The following is a 13,121-nucleotide window of genomic DNA, read 5'->3' as shown; positions in this document are numbered from 1 at the left end:
GGGGTGATTTCTATTTTAGCGGCTCCCTATATATATATATATATATATATATATATATATATATATATATATATATATATATATAGGACAAAGATCCGTTAGGAACCACCCCTTATTGCGAGAACCGCGAGAACCAGTGTGAACACAAACAGTAATTCCTAAAAAAATCTAAAAAACACCCAAAAAATTTTTTTTTATTTTTTTACTATTTTTTTTTTTGAAAAAATCGCTATATTTTGTTAATAAAAAAAATAAAAAAAAATTTCAAAAAAAAAAAAAAAATTCGAGTAACAGTTATCCATGCACATGTGCATATGTGTCGTTTCTTTGTCAAATTCCGTAATTCATTACAAATAATAGTCAATTGCACTTTCATTTACACTACTACGTGTAATACACTATCTTTTACATTTCCAATGTTAGAAATGCACATGTGCATCTATATGTATCAACAGGAAATAAGGTGTTTTGGTACACTACTTTCTCTTTCATCTATCATTCCATCCATAATACACAGGCATGCACATGTGCATTTCTGTCATTTCTTTGACAAATTCCGTAATTCATTACATATATTAGACAATTGCACTTTCATTTACACTACCATATGTAATACACTACTTTTTACATTACTAATATTAGAAATGCACATGTGCATTATATGTATCAACATGAAATAAGGTGTTTTGGTACACCACTTTGAATACACTTTCCCTTTCATCTATCATACCATCCATAATACACTACCATTACCTCCTACCATCCATAATACAATGCCATTACCTCATACCATCCATAATACAATACCATTAACAATATTTTCACTTTATTACATGTATGTAAACACCATTTATACCATCCAATCAACATATTACATAAAAAATTGACAACTATAACCAAACCATCAACCACTAGATATAACTAACCAAAAAACATGTATATGGGTCTACTTCTCCATTCAAAATCACAAACTTTTTGTACCAAAACACGTTATATCATGGTTATACCTAATTATGCACATGTGCATTTTGAATATTGGTAATGTAAAAAGTAGTGTATTACTAATGGTATTGTAAATTAAAGTGCAATTGTCTATTCCTGATAATGTATTACCGAATTTGTCGAAGTAATGATACATATGCACATGTGCATGGATAACTGTTACTCGAAAAAAAAAGTTTTTTTTTTTTTTTTTTTTTTTATGGAACGAAATATAGCGATTTTTTGTTAAAAAATATTAAAAAAATAAAAAAAAAATTTTGAGTGCTTTTTTGATTTTTTTTAGATTTTATTTTGTGTTCACATTGGTTCTCGTGGTTCTCGCAATAAGGGTGGTTCTCGCATGAACCTTACCCTATATATATATATATATATATATATATATATATATATATATATATATATATATATATATATATATGTATGTATGTATATATATATGTATGTATGTATATATATATATATATAGGGTTGAGTTCATTTCAGAACTCTAAATAACTACAGAACTTTCGGAACTCCTAATAAACAATCATTTTATATGTTTTTGTATTTAGGATCTTTTGAATATCTATTATATGTATTTCTTTCACATACATGTTAAAAGTAGTTTACATATGTTTAATTGCCAAAATTATATATATGTGTCATAACTAATTATATATATGTAAATAAACTAGTTTACATATGTGTAATTATAAAATTACATATAAAAAATGATAAAATTACTCTTAACATGTATGCAATCGTAAAAATACACATAATAAATGATAAAATTATCCTGAACATAAAAATATATAAATAAAAAAATTGTTTATTAGGAGTTCTGCGAGTTCTGTAAATATTTATGGTTTTAAAATGATAATGATCCTGGCCCATATATATATATATATATACACACACTAGGCGTTTACCCGCGCGATGCGGCGGGAAACATATTACTTAGGTTGGTGAGTTTAGGGCTATGTACGGGGATGTAGTTTCCGATGTGGCATGCGAAGACCATAGTGACAGTGTAGCAGAACGTGAGGGTCGGTTGCGGCCTTCTTCAGTGGCGGGGAATCAACGGTGTGTGGCGATTGGTGGTTTCATGATGTCGTTTGGTGGTTTTTGTGTGACAGCCAGTTACCGGCTTCAGGAGAAAACTATAAAGGCCATTTACATATAATGCGTATATAAACCGAAATATATATTTTTTTTAACTTCGTAAACTATAAATATTTTAGTTTATTGTTGTCATCAAGAGGGGTTTTAGCTAAACATTTGTTTTTATTTACACCCTAAAAATTGGTTAAGTCAGCCCTATGAGGCGGGAGCAAAAATTTACAACGCAATACCCATTTTATGTCAGTTTATCAATTCTCTCGTGATACGTTATTTTATGTGAAATGAACACTACCTTAGTTCTTAATGACTCTTTCTGATGCATTCCTTTTATGCCATAAACTAATTTTCGGTACCACACCCATTTTCCTGCTTTTTGTAATCGGTATCGGTTCGGTATGGTACCAGTATTTTGGTACAGGTACCCGCTTTACCTATTTTTCAATACCAATATTTTCGGTACTGACCCGGTACCATGCTCATCCATAGTTGTAAACATTATAGCAAACTATCAAAATTCAAATAAAATACATATACCGATTACCTTACAATAAATTTAAAAAATATAGGACCCCATTTCCATTGTTTCATTCTCCGATGGTGGAAACATATAACTTTTGATCACAACAAAACCATATAGCATACCTAAATCAATGATCACAACAAAGTCTTAACAATCATGAAAACATAGTCTATTATAACTTTTGACTCTAAAACTTTTAACTTTCCATTATTATTGAAACACATTTCTACTCCATTATTATAGCAGCAAAACAATTTGAATAGTTAGAAAGGATGTCCAGCCAAAACAACAACTTCCCATCCAATACCAAAAATCTATTTGGTTCAGCTTACAAATCATCTCAACGTGACTGAGTTGACCATTGTCGCTGGGTAAGACCTGAACCACCAAACACCACAACAGTTCCATTATTGGTGGCTTATTCCACTACCAGCACCCAGCCCCTACATTCACTCTATTTTTACTTTTAATATCTAATAGCAGATGTCTATGACTATCAACATATCATACAATTCTAAATAAGCTCATTCTTTTATAGTAAACTACTATACAATCTCTGCTGGGAGAAAACCTTTCAGTTGTAACAACAGTAAATATTATACCTTCAATAGATGTTTTGTCTAATAAGAAAACAATAGATGCAACGGTTGGAAACTAAAAATATGGCTAATTAGAAAACAAGAGATGTAACTGTCAAAAAGGGCCGGCTCATTGGTTTTAGGGGCACAACAAATAAAAAAATGGGGGCACAGAGCATGCTTTTCAACAGTAGATGTTGTACTTTTGACATTTACTTTTCAACCCAGCTTTACAGTTGACAAAACAAAAGTAGATGTTGTACAGAGCATGCTTCTCACCACTGTTCCCTCTTTTCACCCTTCTGACCACTGTTCCCTCTTTTCAACCGAGCTGTTCACATCTTTTCAACCTGTGCCCGTAACATCTATCAGTTGGGACTTGTTCAAATATTAGTTCAAAACCAACAAGATATTGGTTTCTTGTTTACCAACTAAAAAATTGGTCAAACTTTTATTTTGATTGTTTAGATTTTAAAACAAGTTTAGTTTAGACTTCTAAAACTAAACCAAAAAACCAAACGTGTAATTTTGTTCGGGTTTATAACGGTTTCAGACTTTTGAAACCCAAAACCAAACCACAAAACCGAATATGTAATTTGCTTCGGTTTTAAACAGTTTTTGGTAAAATCGGTTTAACACCGAATAACACCCCTAATAAACGAAACGATACCTTTAGCGAGGCTCGGGTAGAGTTGCCCGTCTCGCGTTAGCGACATCATCACCTGCGGCAGTTCATCACCTCTATCCAGTGCCATAATCTCATACATATCCTGTCAAGTTCACAAACAAATGTTATTTCATATATCAATTGTTTGGACTGATTTATATGTAAAATGACGCCTAAATAATCAACATGACCGATTACCTGATAACCAAGCTGCTACCATCGTCAATCATCACTTGTCCGGTGACCAGAGGTCATCTCCACTTCCGGTAGTCACCACTGACGCCTCCATTTGTAAAAAAAAAAAAAAAAAAAAAAAAAAAAAAAAAAAAAAACATCAGACATGGTTAAACTTTAGATTTGACCAAAACTACCAAATATAGCTCGGAATAAAAATTACAGAAACCGGATCTTACCTCTTCGCGGAATAATCTCACATGCTGCATGTCTCTATTCTACACCTGATAAGACAATGTGCTGAATGTCCACTTCAGTTACGGTAGGGCCTTCTTCTCCCGCCTCGGTCTTGGCTTTGCTCATCTCTTTGTTTTTGTCCACAAGAGTGGATATTTGAGTTTTAAGATCCATTTCCCGATCACGCAACTCCCCAGCCTGTCAATAGCATAATATTAGCATTCTCATGTGTACAGAAAAAAAAATATATGTGACACCATGTGTGGATTGGCTAACAGGCCAAAACAGGTTTCGAGTTAAAACTTGGTTGACCTGTCACTCCGTCAAATTGGTTAATCCGTCCACATTTTTTGGCATTTGAGCCGTTCCATTTTAAGTTAATATTTTTTTAGGGTTTACCAATGTAAGCTGTTATAAATAAAACATAACCCTAAATCAACCCATTCAAAAGTAAATGGATCAAGTTGTCACATCCATAAAATTCACAAGAACAAGCACAGTACCTTTTTGAAATCTTGGCCACAAACAGCTTCGTTCTTTTCTTTTGTTATCTGCCTGAGTTCTTTCTCGAGCTCTCTAGCTTCTTCTGGGAGCTGAAGGGCATAGATCGTAAATTAATAGCTGATCATCAAAGTAAAGCAAACAAAATATACACAGAAATATACATACTTGTGCATGATGAAGTCTAACACGAGAACCGGCTTCATCGATTAAATCAATAGCCTTATCAGGCAGAAAACGATCACTGTGGGCATAGATTAATCATCAGATGCGTAACAGAAAAGAAAAAAAAGATGTACTTTTACCACCATTATAAAAATATAATTGATCATAATCTGCAAGAAATTAAAGATAATTAGGCATTGTGTTCTAATACCTTATGTACTGTTATGACAGCTGGGCAGCAGCTACCAGAGCATCATCGGTGTAACGGAGTTTATGGTGAATTTCACATCGTTCTCGAAGCCTCTTTAAAATCTGTATGGTTTCATCAACTGTGGGCTTGGGTACCTTTACGGGCTGGAAACGTCTCTCTAGTGCTGGGTCTCTCTAGTGCTGGGTCCAGAGTTATCACCTGAAAATCAACAGCATAAATCACAAACAACCTTCATTAAACTCAAAATGAGTCTTAAATACAAGATGCAAACAGGAATATGTAAACATGGAGATGTGATAAACATGGAAATGTGGAGTGTTTAAAATGGTCTAACATTCAAGCTAGATAATTTACTACTGAGATCATGTACATTCAAACCAATAAGCTTTATTTGCAACCCAAAGTTGCATACCTCTCATCCATTTCACATAACAAACCTCCCATATACCCTAACTTTGACCAATTTGACCCAAAACTCGCATAACCGTTATAGTTTCAACTCACATAACCGTTAATTAACAACAAATCCACTTACGTAACACTCAAATTTCACAAATTCAAACACAAATTAACTTAAAACACTTACCAAATCCACGACAAACACATCCGAAACAGTTTGTAGTACAGTTTCAACTCTCATAACCGTTAATTAACAACAATCCACATGAATAACACTCAAGTTCACATATCCAAAGTTCAATCACAAAATTATTAGCTCAAACTATATACAGTTAAACGATTACCAGTATTAAAACCAGATTTGAACAGAAGACGATGAGGATTAACACGAGCAGCAGCGGATCGCGGAGAAGTTAACTGCCAGTTAGTTAGTTGAACCCTAGCCTTTAGTTCTCTAGATCTTTGAAGGTTTGAAAATGGAATAAAATTGGCAGATTCAGATCTACAACCGCTAAAATCAACCAAAAACAACAGATACAAAGTAAACTAAAGCTAGATTAAATGATTACCGGTATTAAACCAGATCTGAACAGAAGACGACGATGAGGATTAACATAAGCAGCAGCCGATCTCGGAGAAGATGCTTTATAACGGTACCAAGAGGTCAACCCCAGTGGAAACATTGAAACCAAACCCCTTGTTGCAGCTTATCCTCGACAACAGTTGCACCAACAAGAATCAAATCCTTTTCCATCATGTCAGAGACCCGTTCAAGCATTGCCTCGCAAACATAATTTTAACCAGATCCAAATCAGACTCAAATAACAAACAAAAAACATTAGATGTGGTTTATAACGGTACCTAAAGGTCAACCACAGTGGATAACTAAAATCGAAAATGAGCGAATAAAACTAAAAAATATTTTAATACATCCTTTCGACATGACAATAGGTACCGTTTCTAATTGTTAGATAATATATTTATGTTTCCTTTTGTATGTAATTTGTATATAGTCTTAGGGTGCTAAGTGTAACTTGTATGTCTATATATTGTTCTCTGTATCATGTGTTTATTCAATGAGAAACAACCCTTCACATGGTATCAGCCGTTCCTAGTCAGTAGTTGATGATTCCCAGCCGATCTTCTTCCCACCCTTTTCCTCTTCCTCTTCCAGCCGATCTCCTTCCTCTCTTCTTATTCCTGTTTCCTTCCTTCCTCCCCTCCTGTTCCTATGGCTTCTTCCTCAAACCCTACTACTCCTCTCATGGCAGGCCTTGCCCCCATGATTACCATCAAGTTATGTTCCACAAACTATGTCGGTTGGCAAACCCAGATGTTGCCGATCATCACTTACCAAGGGTTACTTCCTCACATCGATGGCTCCCTTTCGCCTCCGTCTCTGATGATAAAATCGGGTGAAAAAGACGCTGTGAATCCTGATTATGCTTCTTGGGCCAGAGACGAACAGCAAGCAATCATTCTCTTAAATGCTTCACTGACTGAAGAAGCCCTTTCAGTCACCTTTGGACTCACTTCTGCTCGTGAGATCTGGACTGCTCTTGAAGCAGCTTTTTGCAACACTTCTGTTGAATGAGTTCAAAATCTTAGGGACCATCTTCGTGCTCTCAAAAAGGAAGACAAGTCTGTTGTTGAATATGGTCGTGCTTTCAAAGCAATCTGTGACCAACTCGCTGCTATAGAACATCCCGTTGATGCCATGGATCAGCTTCACTGGTTCTTATGTGGTTTAGGACCAAGTTTTGAAAGTTTCTCTACCACTACTCGATCGGTACGTCCCATTCCCACTTTTGTCGATCTTTTAGCAAGTGCTGAATCTCATGAATTGTTTATCAAAAATTTGCATGGAATTCATGAGAAACCTACTGCTGCCTTTATGGCCCAAAGCCATGCCCAGCGGCCCAATACTCATGGCAGTTCTTATCGCCCGAATAGGGCCTCTCAAGCCCAATATCGGCCAAATAGGCCTCAGTTTTATAACAACAGGGGATCCAATAAATCTTTTGGTCGCCAAAACCGGAACCCAATGTGTCAAACTATGCAGGAAACCCGGACATTATGCGTCTCAGTGTTTCCAACTAGCCTCTTATGCTACTGCTGCCACTCCCTCTCAAGAGCAGTTGGCTCAGGCTTTTCACTCTCAATGTCATATAAACTCAACCGTTCCTGACTGGACTTCGGACACCAGAGCCACTACACACATGCTTCCCAACAATACTTCACTTCAGAATTCTACTCCCACCCAAGGTAATCAACGCGTTTATTTCGGTAATGGTCAATCTCTCCCTATAACTCATATTGGCCAAACCAAAATTTTGGGCAATCTTGCTCTAAACAATGTTTTGGTTGTTCCTAATATTACCAAAAATTTGTTATCTATTGGGAAGTTAACTGAAGATAACTCTGTTGATGTCCTTTTTTCTCACCCATATTTTTTTATTCAGGATCGCCAAACCAAGAAAACGCTAGCCCGGGGGTACCGTGAAGACGGCCTTTATGTTCTCCGCCAAACTCATGAAGCTTTAGTTGCTACATCTTCGTGTCCAAAAGCTTCCTTTGAGTTATGGCATTCTAGACTTGGGCACGTTAATTTTGATACTCTTTCTATGTTAAAAAATAATGGTTCTTTATCGTTTACTTCTGTTTTACCTAAACCGGGTTTATGTTCCCCGTGTGAACTTGCCAAAGCAAAAAGGCAACCATTTTTCGATAATGATAAACGTGCATCCTTACCACTTGAAATAATTCATTGTGATCTATGGGGGCCTTCCCCAATAAAATCAGTAGATAATTTTGTCTATTATGTTGCATTTGTCGATGATTACTCCCGGTTTACATGGATATATCCATTAAGGGCAAAGTCACAATTTTTTGATGCCTTATGTATTTTTATACCGTTCGTGCAAAATCAATTTTCTACAACTATAAAAACCTTTCAAAGTGATGGTGGCACTGAATTCATCAATAATCGTGTTCGACATCTTTTTGAGCAACATGGCATTTTGCACCGTGTCTCTTGTCCTTATACACCACAACAAAACGGTCGGGTAGAACGAAAACACCGGCACATTGTTGAAACGGTTTTAGCCATGTTATTTCATGCTCACTTACCCACGAAGTATTGGGTTGATGCCTTCTCTTCGGCGGTGTTTATTATAAATCGATTGCCATCATCCATTCTCCAAGGCAAATCACCTTTTGAGTTATTATACAAACAAAAACCGAACTATGCGTTCTTTAAGTCATTTGGTTGTCACGTTTTTCCGCTACTTCGTGACTATACCCAACATAAATTATGTCCTCGGAGTATTCCATGTATTTTTGTTGGATATTGTTCAAAATATAAGGGATATCGGTGCCTTGATCCGTGTTCGTCTCGTGTATATGTCACTCATAGTGCTCGATTTGATGAACTCTATTTTCCTTTTGATACCTCTCAAACCGTTGGCACATCTATTGACAAGCTAGATATTTCCACCTTTTTGGATACTACTTTTGATCAAACCCAAAAATCAACTACCTTGCCCACTAAACCTACTGTTCCACACAACCCTTTACAAACTCACTCTCCCAATACGCCCATTACTATTCCATTTACACCAATATTCAAAACCCCACTGAAAATCTCGGCCCACAATCTCCTGTGGCCAGTGGGCCTAATTCCGTTCAGCAACAACCAGCAAGCCCAACATCACATCTTCTGATGTTGATTCACCTCATCCTCAATCTATCGGCCCAACTCCTATTGGCTCAACTCCTATCGGCCCAACTCCTTCTATCGGCCCAACTCCTGTTTCGTCGCACACTCATGAATCAATCCCTTATCAAACTGCATCCTCTGCCATTCCTATTCCATTACCGACTCCACCCCCCGTTCCAGCCCCCATTGTCTCTTCTCACCCGATGATAACTCGTGCTAAGGCCGGCATCTTTAAACCTCGTCATCAATTGGACTTGGCTCATACAAAAATCATTCCTCTTCATCAAGCTTTATTTACCACTTGTGATCCCACTACTTTTCACACTGCATCCAAAGATGAAAAATGGGTGCGCGCCATGCAAGATGAATTAACTGCTCTATACAAAAACAACACTTGGACATTAGTCCCTCGTCCAACAAATGCGAATATTGTGGGCTCCAAATGGATATATCGAACCAAATATCGATCTGATGGGTCGATTGAACGGTACAAAGCTCGTTTGGTAGCACAGGGTTTTAGTCAAGTTCCCGGTCTTGACTACTCTCATACCTTCAGTCCTGTTGTTAAGGCCACTACTGTTCGCACAGTTCTGGCTTTAAGCATCATACACAAGTGGAATCTTCACCAACTAGACGTCAATAATGCTTTTTTGCATGGTCATCTTAGTGAAAGTGTATTTATGGAACAACCAAAGGGTTTCATTAATCCTAACTTTCCATCTCATGTGTGCAAATTAAACAAAGCGATCTATGGCTTGAAACAAGCTCCCAGGGCTTGGTTTCATCGTCTAAGTATGTTTCTTACCAATAATGGTTTCTCTTGTAGCCGTGCCGATCGTTCATTATTTATCTACAAACGAGACTCATGCATAATGTATCTTCTTGTATATGTTGATGACCTTATCCTCACAGGTAATCATCAGCCTACTATTCAATCCTTTATCTCAACCCTTCATAACGAATTTGCCATCAAAGATCTTGGGAAACTCAACTACTTTCTAGGTTTGGAGGTTACCTACACCAAAAATGGTCTCTTTTTAAATCAGTCTAAATATGCTTTGGATATTCTAACACGTGCAAAGATGTTGGATGCAAAACCTGCTCCTACACCTTTAAGCACAAATGTTTCATTTGTTTCTACAGGTGACAAGTTTTCAGACACTATGCTTTACAGATCTATTGTAGGTGCTCTCCAATATCTGACGATCACAAGACCTGACATTGCATATGCTGTAAATCAAGTTAGTCAGTTCCTTCATGCTCCCACCACAGATCATTTTCAAGAAGTTAAGAGAATTTTACGTTACCTCAAAGGTACTCTAGCTTTTGGATTACATTATACTCGCCCCACTTCATCATCGCTGCTTGGGTACTCTGATGCTGACTGGGCTCGTTGTCTAGAGACTCGACGTTCTACGTATGGGTATTCAATTTTTTTGGGGGGTAATTTAATCTCTTGGAGTGCTAAAAAGCAACCCACTGTTGCTAGATCTAGTTGTGAATCTGAGTATCGTGCCATGGCCAACACTGCTGCAGAAATTGTTTGGATCACTCATCTTCTTCAAGAACTTCATGCTCTGCCTCCTGAACGACCAACCATTCTTTGTGACAATCAAAGTGCTATTTTCTTGACTCAAAATCCAATTGCTCATAAACGATCTAAACACATAGATCTCGATTATCATTTTTTACGAGAGTTAGTAACAGGAGGCAAATTAGCCACTAAATTTGTTCCAACCAAGCTTCAGGTGGCTGACATATTCACTAAAAGTCTTCCTAGTAGACAATTCACCAATCTTCGTCAAATGCTTCATATTGGTCCTCCACCGTTCAGCTTGCAGGGGGATGTTAGATAATATATTTATGTTTCCTTTTGTATGTAATTTGTATATAGTCTTAGGGTGCTAAGTGTAACTTGTATGTCTATATATTGTTCTCTGTATCATGTGTTTATTCAATGAGAAACAACCCTTCACACTAATGTTGCAATCAAATCCAATGCGAGCATTAGTTTTTTGAAATAGCCTGGCCACTTTAGAAAATATTCCCAACAGCTTCCACTACATCAAATTAACAGAAACATAGCAGATGATAATTTAGTAAGCATTTTAAGTCAATAACTCAAGATCATTTCTTGTGTTAAAGATGCAAGTCAACCCACTCATGTGGGAATTCAATAATTTGGTTCAAATAAATTATTGTATTCAATTACTCAAAATTATTGAGTAGGGGCAAAATAGGGAAAATGTGAGAAATGACTGAATTTCCATCTAGCGTGTGCCAAACCAGTTATGGATTTTTAAGAAAATAAAGCACAGTTCTAAAAAAAAAAATACATCTGGTTGGAAATATGCATGGAAAATGACTACAAACTCACAATCGGTCACATATTGAAATCTTCACGAAGAGCACCAGCTTTGTGTCCTTTTTTGTTGTTTCTGGTTTCATATTTGACATTCACTCCTCTTTATGGATCTTTTTACACTCCAATTCCACCAATGTCTGCAAATAATCACTGAATTCATTCGCAATTCGTAAACATCACTTATCCTTTGACTATTTGAGATATCAAATGTAAAGGGGGTGGGGGGTACCATTAGAACTTTATTGGTGAAGTCATTAAGAACCTGAACAATGAAAAAGTTGGACGGCCACGCGAGTGAACACACAGATCCGGTAGAGAGCTTGTATACCTGAACAATGAGACCATCAGACAACCATATAAATGAACACAGAAATGAGAACGAAAGAAAAGAATAATACCACAACCAGTACCTTCAACTTCAAACCGTAGATCTGGCCACCAAACGGTAGATCTGTGTCATCGCCACCATCTTCCACCCACAACCACCAGGTAATCTAATCTGAAATATTACACAGATCCGATTCAAATAACAAAAAAAAAAAAAAGATATGGTAAAAAGTAAGGTACCGAGCGGTCAAACCAGTCGATCTAGTGTCGGATCTAGAGATATTCATCACTGAGGAAGCGTAGATCTAGAAGTGACTTATAAAGAAACCCTAGAATCACCTGGAGAAAGGGAGGAGATGGTTAACAAAACTGAAGCACATATATCGCCTGAGATCACCACACCATTGTTGGATCTGGTGAGATCTTGCTCATACCACAGATCTCGTGAAACCCTAAATTGAAAATCACGAGAGAGAGAGAGAAAGAATGAGGAGCGGCTGTGGATGAAATGAAGTTAGGGTTTAGAAATCGAGTGAAAGAAACTTTATATTGGATCCATAAGAGGTAAAATAGGTCAAAGAGATCCGGTTAGGATCCATGAGCTGCTCCGCGTGTTGAAGAAAGTTTCAACACATTCATGCTTAAATGCTTGTACAATGGGCTTCAAATGGTTGTACAATGGTAAATGACCATTCTTGCCCTTCCTATATGCTTATTAAAGTAGTATATATATATATATATATATATATATATATATATATATATATATATATACTACTTTATAAAGCATATAGGAAGGATAGAAATGGTCATTTGCCACTTTACAAGTTTTTAAAGCCCATTGTACAACCTCTTAAGCACAAAGGTGTTGAAAGTACCTTTTCAACACATGTAGAACTCTTGGGCGGGATATCTAATTTGTGGGCGGCCAATCCTTTTTGTTCAAAATTTGAATCCCTGCTCATCCCCACTTCCCCATACATCTGTCTTTTCAAAATCAAATCTCAAAATCTGGCAACCATTCTCTCTCAAGAAACCCTACAAACTTATCACAGCCCAAATCCATCACGATACCAAGAAGACGACCCTAAGATGTGCAATTCCTCTTCAGATTACAGTTTGTTTCTCTTCAGGTCTACGATTCCTCTTCAGATCT

General features: G+C 36.7%; 2 long non-coding RNA genes across 4 annotated transcripts; both read right to left on the bottom strand.

Moving 5' to 3' along the window:
* Positions 1-3,273: 3,273 nt before the first annotated feature.
* LOC110939379 lies at positions 3,274-6,514 on the bottom strand. Of its 3 annotated transcripts, none has more exons than XR_002592213.2 (9): positions 6,125-6,514; positions 5,900-6,015; positions 5,157-5,354; positions 4,949-5,024; positions 4,783-4,872; positions 4,282-4,477; positions 4,067-4,151; positions 3,872-3,971; positions 3,274-3,551 (listed from the first exon to the last, which is right to left on the bottom strand). It is a non-coding gene; the product is annotated as an uncharacterized LOC110939379 (long non-coding RNA). The 3 variants fall into 3 exon arrangements; XR_004893321.1 differs by having other exon boundaries at positions 5,900-5,972; positions 6,125-6,437; XR_004893322.1 differs by lacking the exon at positions 5,900-6,015 and having other exon boundaries at positions 6,125-6,434.
* Positions 6,515-11,249: 4,735 nt separating this feature from the next.
* Positions 11,250-12,579, bottom strand: LOC110939378. The gene is made up of 5 exons (XR_002592212.2): positions 12,219-12,579; positions 12,049-12,132; positions 11,868-11,966; positions 11,651-11,775; positions 11,250-11,333 (listed from the first exon to the last, which is right to left on the bottom strand). It is a non-coding gene; the product is annotated as an uncharacterized LOC110939378 (long non-coding RNA).
* Positions 12,580-13,121: the final 542 nt, after the last annotated feature.

The sequence above is a fragment of the Helianthus annuus genome, chromosome 5, assembly GCF_002127325.2.
Source record: "Helianthus annuus cultivar XRQ/B chromosome 5, HanXRQr2.0-SUNRISE, whole genome shotgun sequence".
In the NCBI taxonomy this organism is placed as follows: Eukaryota; Viridiplantae; Streptophyta; class Magnoliopsida; order Asterales; family Asteraceae; genus Helianthus; species Helianthus annuus.
The sequence above is the reverse complement of the archived record's forward strand: the minus strand, read 5'-3'. Positions and strand labels throughout refer to the sequence as shown.